Below are 8,788 nucleotides of genomic sequence, written 5' to 3'. Positions count from 1 at the left end.
CCAAATGCTTAGGTCTTTAACTCTTTACCCTCCCTTTCGTCTTTCCCCTTTTTGTTTATTCTCTCTAAGAAAGAATTGTAACTTTTCCCTCCTTTCCTCCCTGACTCATGTTTGTTTTATACTTGTAAGTCTGACGTTATTTTGTTGGTTTTTATAACCATGTTTTTTAGAAAGTTGTACATCGCTTAGCAAATTGAATAAGCGATTCATCAAATATCAATAAAAGCTTGAAACTTGAACTACTGGCTTAGTGAACCACCCTTCCTTCCTCTGACATACAAATTCCTAGCAATATAGTGGGCCCTATTCCCTCCCATGAACCTGATTCCCATGACATAAAAAATGAAGTCCTTATAGTCTGGTAGCCCCTCTTCCCTTCCCATATCTTCCTTACCCTCCTCTAAAAGTTGCAAGGCAGAAGCAATGCTCACTTGCTGTTGCCTTAGCACCACTATTGTCTGAAATGGTGGCACCTGACTCATAGCAGTACAGCTTGGGATGTACCATGTGGGATCAGTTTGCCAAATAAGGGCGTTTTGTATTTCTTATACTCCACCCAGATTACCAAATAAAGCAAAAATTCCTTTATTTGGCACACTGACTATGCAAAGCAACCCAGGATGCATTGCACGGGGGTTAGGGGAGCAAGCACTGCCATTTTGGACTATGGTGGCATTGGAATCAGGAGTAAGTGGGCATTGCTCTAGCTTAGGAAGGGATGGGGCGGGTCCGGAAAGGGGTATCCATTAGACTACCAGGAATTTTCTTTTTGTGTATTAGGTGGGGAGGTTGCATTTGGGAGAGGGAAGTGAAGTCCCACTAGACTACTAGGGCTTGTATATCAGGGGTAGGGGGCGGCCAGTTCAGGGGCAGGAGGAAAGGGGCGGTCCAATAGACCACAGGTGTTAGCAGGAGAGGGGATGTATTGTCTGGCATGCTTCCAGTCAGTGCATGAGGTGAACCACAGGAAGGAAGACATTTGCATGAAACAGCTGCATATTACTGCAGCAGTGTATGCTGTTTTTCTGACAGTACACGCTTTTGAACCCTTTGCGTCAGGGAGCTAAAATGTGTACTGGCCTGTCAGTGGACTCTGAGCTTTCATCTCACCCCCTCCTCATTACTTCTTAAGCTACTTTGCCACTTAGGCTCAACTTATAGAAGAAGTGGGAGGGGAAGCCTAAAATTGGGGTGATGCCATTTTCAAAGATTAGTTTTTTCCTATTTCGCAGTAAAAGAAATCTCTTAAAATTTACAAACACATCTGGATCTGGTGCACACAAGGTGATGATGATTTTGTTGGCTAAAAATGACCATTAAACACATTACTACAGCTTTCCAGATGTGCTGCAGCATTTCACAGTCAGCCAGGAGGAGTACAGCAATTCTCCTGAGGGGCGTATCAAAAGTTATAGTTTGAGGCTGCCAGTTCTACACAAAGGATATACTTTGGGTTTCATAGGGAGACATCAAATCTTCTCATTATCCTCCTTCCCAGATGTACTGCTGTATTATTGTCACATAAATGCTGGTCTCGGCTCCAAGAACCAGCACAGAAAGCTGAACAGAATATTTTTGAGGCTGGAAACACAGAACTCCCTTGTATCAGGTCCCGGTCTCCTTCCGCCTGAGTTAACTCTAGCAGCAAACCTCTCTTCTATCAAAAGCAGGAGAGGGGACCATAAGTAAACCACTTTAGTTGTACCACTGAAAGGTGGTATATCAAATTTGTGACCCTGACTCTTACCATAGTTGGATTATCTGAGTTCACACAGGGTCCAAAGAGCCAAGCTGAGCCAGTCGTAAATGGCCTTATGTACCATGCGTGGTACCTTGAATTGGACCCTGCTTCTGACTAGCAACCAATGTAGTTCCTTAAGGAGAGATGTAACCCTCTCATATTTGGTTTTGCATACGATTAGCCTTGTCGCTGTATTTTGGAGCAATTGTAGTCTCTTAAGGCAGTGTTCTTCAACTTTTTGACACCTATGGACTGGCAGAAATTAAATAATTATTTTGTGGACCAGCAGTTGAAGAACACTGGGCTAAGTTTTGGGTCAGACCCCATCCATCTCCACCCAATCTCCGCCCCAGACCCCACCTCCATAATAGTACTAATTATACACCATTTTGTTCCATTCATTTTTCATATATATACACACACACACACACACACACAATATAATCGTATTTAATACATGCCTCTAATACACACCGTCGAGATGGGTGCTTTTAATATTTTTCCCCATCACTATATTACTATAATTTTTTAATTAATAAAAATTTTTAAAACCCTTTTACACAACCGTAGCATGCTTTTTAGCGTCAGCCATGGCAGTAACAGCTCTGATGCTTATAGAATTACTGAGTGTCGGAGCTGTTACCCCCACGGCTGGTGCTAAAAACCACACTATGGTTTTGTAAAAGAGGGGGGGGGGGATTTTTTAAAAAAAATTTTTATTAATAAGTTTTTATTCATTTTTATCATAAGCTACAACCAGAAACACACATCTGAAGTGTGCTTTTCACAATACCATTACTCCCGGACCAGCAGGTAAATTTTGGTAATTAAAAGCAGTTGCCTCGCTTGGAGAATCACTCGGCGATGATAGAGAATTGCCCGGAATGCTCACTTAAATTTATCAATGAGCCCATTTTACTTCCATTTTAATAACAATGACCTCGTTGTACTACATTTGCATGGCAGAGTCGGAGGCTGCTAGGAAACTTGGAAAAGACCACGATGAGCCGTTCTGATAACTTAAAATACTGGCACACTAAACTAGCTGGAACTGGTTTTGCGACCGTAATTAAAGGCATGGTAAGTTTTGAGAATTTGGCCCTGAGAATTTTGAGCTTCTAAATCTCTCACTGTGATATACCTCTGCTCATTAGAAATCCTTATTGGAGTTTAATAGTTTTAAGGACACAGTGTAATTAACAAGGTAGCAGTGAAGTTAGTAGGTAGGGATATCTATGCCTTTATTTTGAGCAATAGCTAGTAATACAGTAGTGAAAGGTAAATTGTGAGTCCACATACAGACTCTTACAGAGCTGTTTAAGACAATGTAATAGGTTGACTTCATATAAGGGTCCTTTTACAAAGGCCTTAGAGTGCCTTTATACCAGTCTTTCCTGTATGCTAAGATCATTTCTACCACAGTCAGAAATGTTTCAAGTTTTATTTTGATTTGATAAATCGCTTATTCAAATTACTAAGTGAGTTACAGCAGAATAAAATATACATTTAGACATACTATTTAAAATTAACAGTAATAGGTTGGACAGGCAGATTTTCTACTTTCTGAATTAATGACCATGCACTAATGTTCCCATCAGTATGTGACCATTAACAAGAATTAACACATGAGCCCTTACCATGTATTCTAATTCTGCGCTAATCAGCGCAAGACAATACTATCATGCTAACTGATTTAGCACAGGAACGCTCACTCTCTGCCCCCTAAACATGCTCCCTTGGTCAACCACAAAATCCTGAGTAGTGTAGAACGGGTACAAATGAATCAATGTTTTTACTCCATCAAAAATTACAAAGACTAGGGGACACTCGATGAAGTTACAGGGAGATGCTTTTAAAACCAATAGGAGGAAATATTTTTTCACTCAGGATTGTTAAGCTCAGGAACATATTTCCAGAGGATGTGGTAAAAGTGATCAATGTAGATGGGTTTAAAAAAAGGTTTGGACAAGTTCCTGGAGGAAAAGTGCATAGTCCGTCATTGAGACAGACACAGGGGAAGCCATTGCTTGCCCTTGGATTTGTAGCATGGGATGTTGCTACTATTTGGGTTTTTGCCAGGTTCTTGTGACCCGGATTGGCTATTATGGAGACAGGATACTGGGCTAGATGGACCACTGGACTGACCCAGTATGGCTGTTCTTATGTTCTTAACCAATAAAAAAACATGGGTAGTACACTCGTTTGCAACTTGTCACAGGATGCCTCAGCATGCCCTATGGAAAGCCCTTTTAAGCTGCAGTAAGCATGTGTCAGTGTTCAATGCAGCTTAGTAAAAGAACCCCAAAGAGTTCTTCAGAAAAGATTTCACAAGAATAAGCTTGGATTTGAAGAAGTTTCTGCAAGACATCCAGATTCTTTATTACTCTGTACCAGAAGAGATTAATCCTATTCAAGCAATAATGCAAAAACTCTTTTGAGAATTTGTAAAGCAAGTCCTCAAGAGAGATAAGATCAAAACTATTTAATAGTCTCAGATTGAGCTGTCTTGTAAAAATGTCCACCGTTTCAATTTTTCTATGAGCCACTGCCTTATCCTGTAGTGGGAGTAGCCTGGATAGCTTCAGCCTGGGAAAGTGATTCTCTGCTTCTCCGAGTCTGATCATGTGACCCTTAACTTGAGATTCCAGCTAGGAAAGTTTCTTGTCCTGTAAATAAAACCAGAACAAACTTGGTGAGGGGCACTCAAAGCAGTCCTAGAATGGGGCACTCACATTTATACACATAGAGGGACATAATCAAAACAAATGTCTAAGTCCGATTCGGACGTATGGTGCTAGATTCCCAAAGTCAGCAGTGGGAAAATGCCCATTTTTGAAAAATACGTGTAGAATATTTTTTCCCCTCGAAAATTGTCTATTTGGATGTGGTGTAAATATGGATGTCCAGAACATCCATCTGTACACCACATTTTTGACCAAAATTTCGTCCAAGTCCCAAATGCCCAGAATAAGATCATTTGAACATTGGACGGGCCAATCTTGTAATGGACTGGCCACCTAGACATGGCAACAGAGCAGTGGGGCACCTTAGAACTTCACAAAAAGGGTGCCAGATAAACATCTCACCAAAACTCTCTTATAGGTTATGGTGAGCCCCTAAAACCCACAATACCCACCTGTCTACAACCCCAGTGGCATGACAAGCCCATGTACCGTGACTGGAAAGGCTCATCAAACTAAACTAAACCTTAAGTTTATATACTGCATTCTCTCCATAATTATAGAGCTCGGCATGGTTTATAAAAGGTATATAAGGAAGGAACAGCATAATGGGGTTGGAGGTTGAGTATAGGGGGGAAGAGAGCCTTATATTTTTGTGAATAGCCTAGTTTTTAGATGCTTTTGGAATAGTTGGAAGGAGTCCAGATTCTGTAGTGGGGCAGAAAGGTTATTCCAAAGCCCTGTGATTCTGAAGAAGAGAGATTTTCCTAATCTTCCCGCACAGAGAATACCTTTTAGTGAGGGTGAAGGATAGCTTAAATTTTTGGGTGGACCTGGTGGTATTGGGACTCAAGGAGTTCCAAGATAGTGGAATTAGGGGAAGAAGGATGCCGTGTAGGATCTTAAAAACTAGGCAGGCGCATTTAAAATGAACCCTGGGAATTACTGGAAGCCAGTGAAGTTTGGACAGAAGTGGGGAAACATGATCAAATTTGCTTTTTGCAAAGATCAGCTTGGCCGCAGTGTTCTGAATTTGCTGAAGTCTTTGGAGACTTTTTTTGGTTAGACTTAAATAGATGGAGTTACAATAGTCTAGTATGGAGAGGATGATAGATTGTACAAGGATGGCAAAATGTTGTTGGTGGAAGCAGGATCTCATTTTCCTCAGCATGTGGAGGCTAAAAAAGCATGACTTTACCAAGGAGTTGAAATGGTCATTGAAGGAAAGAGAAGAGTCGATAATGATGCCTAGAACTTTGCTTGAGAACTCAAGCTGCAGTGTGGCACCAGAAGGCAGTGAAATGAGGGTGAGTAGCTGTTCTAATTTTAGGCCGAGCCAGAGTAGTTTCATTTTGGACTTGTTCAGTTTCATTTGTACTGAGAGGGACTAGGATTGGAGTTTCATTATGCATACTGATATGTTCTGAGAGAGGTTGGTAAGGTTCGAGTATATCTCGAGAAGGACAAGGATGTCATCAGCATATGTGTAGAGTGTTTCAAGGGAAGATAGATGGAAGAGTTTCAGGGAAGACATATAGATGTTGAAGAGAATAGGGGATAGAGGTGATCCCTGCGGGACACCGCAAGTCGGTTTCCAAGGAGAGGATGTTGTGCCATTTGTGTTAACAGTGTAGGAGCGGGATCGTAAGAATTTCAAGAACCACTCTAAAACTGTGGAGTCAATGCCTATCTCGGAGAGTTGATAAATTAGAATATCGGGGTGGACAACATCAAAAGCTGCAGAAAGAAAAAAATTGTAATAGGACAACAAACTTATTACGAGAATATAGTTGTTGCGTCTTTGAAATTAATGAGGCCAGTAGGGATTCGGTGCTGAAGTTGGGTCTGAAGCCATGTTGGTAAGGTAAGAGAATGGAGAATCTCTCTAGGTAAGATGAGAGTTGGGTAGATATGATGGCCTCTAGCATTTTGGTAAGGAGAGGGATATTTGCTATGGGACAATAGTTAGATGGTGAGGAAGGGTCAAGGTCAGCTTTTTTCAGTAATGGGGTCAAGGCAATATGTCCCATTTCTGCGGAAAATAGGCCCGATAGTAAAGCAGAGTTTATAAGTCTGGTGAGGGATGAGATGGCCTGCGCGGGAATTTTCTCATATAGGTAGGAAGGGAATGGATCCAGGGCACATTTGCAGAGAGAAGGATGGGAGCTGGCTCCACCACCAAGATGGCACCCTGTACGGACCCCCCGCACCCCCCCTTACTATGCTATGGGATATGAGCAGAAGGATCTGATACACGGGCATAATGCTGCAGCTTTTGCTAGATATTTGGGAGAAAAATTGAAGGTGATTAGATCAGCAGGTAAGAGGATTTATGGAGTTGCAGGAGGAAGATAAGATAAATGAGAATGAATTAGACATTTGGGATGAGTTTAGAATTTTGACTGAAGGTAAAGCAAGATTGTGACAAATTTGACTCCAACAGGTTCGCGTTTCGATCCCTGTTTATCAGCAATATTAAGACTTTATGTGATCAAACTGCTCCTGCTTTGGTAGTTATTGTTAATAAGTCATTGGTTTCAGGAGAATATCCATGTTTAGTGAAATGTGCAACGGTGAAGCCTGTGTTGAAAGGAGAAAAGCTCAATCCAGCTGTTCCGAGTAATTATTGTCTGATCTCAGTTTTGCCCTTTCTCGGAAAAGTGATTGAGGAGTTTGTACTGGATCAATTAGTCCAGCCTGTGGAGAGTATAGGTGAATTGGATCCTTTTCATTATGGATTTAGAGCGGCAGACAGTTAACCCATTGTTAATATCTACTATTGATGAGATTAGAAAAGGGAAGGATAAAAATCAGACCTTTTGTTTAGTGTCTTTAGATGTCTCTGGAGCATTTGACTCTATTGATTTTAGTTTATTGTTATCTAAATTACAGAGATTGGGAGTGAAAGGGAAGGTCTTTGCATGGGTTGAATCTAACTTAGGGCTAGATTCACTAAACAAATCGATCGTGTATCGATCATTTTGCGAGCCCTTAGTGACCAGATTTCCCTCCTGCACTATTCACTAACCTCTCCTGCGATCCGCATCGAATCCGTGCATGCAAATGAGGAGAAATGCATGTAAAGTAGGCAGGGACACGATTCACAAAAGAAAGTTTCAGATCTGACTGGGCTGACCGATCAACTCTAAAAGCGACTGCTAGGAACCAGTTGTTCAGTGGTTTCCGACTGCATATCCTGCTCTCTGCCCCAATTCAAGCACAAATCTCCTGCTCTCTGTCCCAAAGTCCTGCTGCCCTGCACTGCCCCAAATCTCCCCAAAGTCCTGCCGCCCTGCACTGCTCCGAATTTCCTGCTCTATGCCCCAAAGTCCTGCCACCCTGCACTGCCCTTCCCCGCCCTGCGAGCCCGTGGTTTTAACCCTCGAGTTTAAAGCAGGTTAAAACCACAGGCCCACAGGGTTGAAAACTATTTAAAAAAAAAAAAAAAAGATCGCAGCTCCGATGGGCATGCGCAGACCATCTACAGATGGTCTGCACATGCATGTGGATCGCCCATGTGTGATCCATGGAGGCAGATGGGGGCATTCCTCTGAGAACCCCCATCTGCATATTTTATAAATTGTGAATTTGTCGGACCTGCCCGGGTCGGGCCCAGATCAGGCCCAATCGGGCAGGTTAGTGAATCCAGCCCTTAATGGGTTGATCAATGAAGGTTTTGAGTAAAGGTGAAATTTCTGAAGTGGTGAATGTGTGGCGAGGTGTTCCTCAAGGGTCTACATTATCAGCCTTCTTTTTAATCTGTATATTTGGCTTATATGTGTGGCTATATTTTTATGAAATCAGGTTTCAGGTTTATTTAAAATTTGATATACCACCTTATCAAAATTCAAAGTGGTTTTACATAATATATAAAAACGTACATTAAAAACAAATAGCAAACCAATGCTTCAAACGATCAGACACACTGACAAACATTGACTTACCGATACAGGATAGAAAAGGGCAGAAATACAATATATATAAAAAAGAAAGAGAGGGGAAGAGGGGGAAAAAAACCCCAAAAGGAAGGGGAACAAAACATAAATAGTCAAGAATAATGTAAAATAAGCTAAAATGATTGTAAAATAGCAAGAAACAGATGTCCAATGCTGTCCTTAAAAGGACTATTATGCATCATATGCGTCTTTAAAAAGAAAAGCCTTCAAGTTACTTTTAAATTTGTCAAGGGATGTAATTTATCTTATATAATTTGGTGCTGAATTCCAGATGGTAGGGGCCGTAACAGAAAAGATGCTAGTGCGCATAGTGTTAATGTATCTTAAAGAGGGGATGGATAGCAAGTTTTGATTAGATGAACGCAATGTATGATGGGGGGGGGGGTATGGGGGATTAATAAAAATCAGGT

Source organism: Geotrypetes seraphini, chromosome 13 (genome assembly GCF_902459505.1).
Source record: "Geotrypetes seraphini chromosome 13, aGeoSer1.1, whole genome shotgun sequence".
Taxonomy (NCBI): domain Eukaryota; kingdom Metazoa; phylum Chordata; class Amphibia; order Gymnophiona; family Dermophiidae; genus Geotrypetes; species Geotrypetes seraphini.
The sequence above is the reverse complement of the archived record's forward strand: the minus strand, read 5'-3'. Positions refer to the sequence as shown.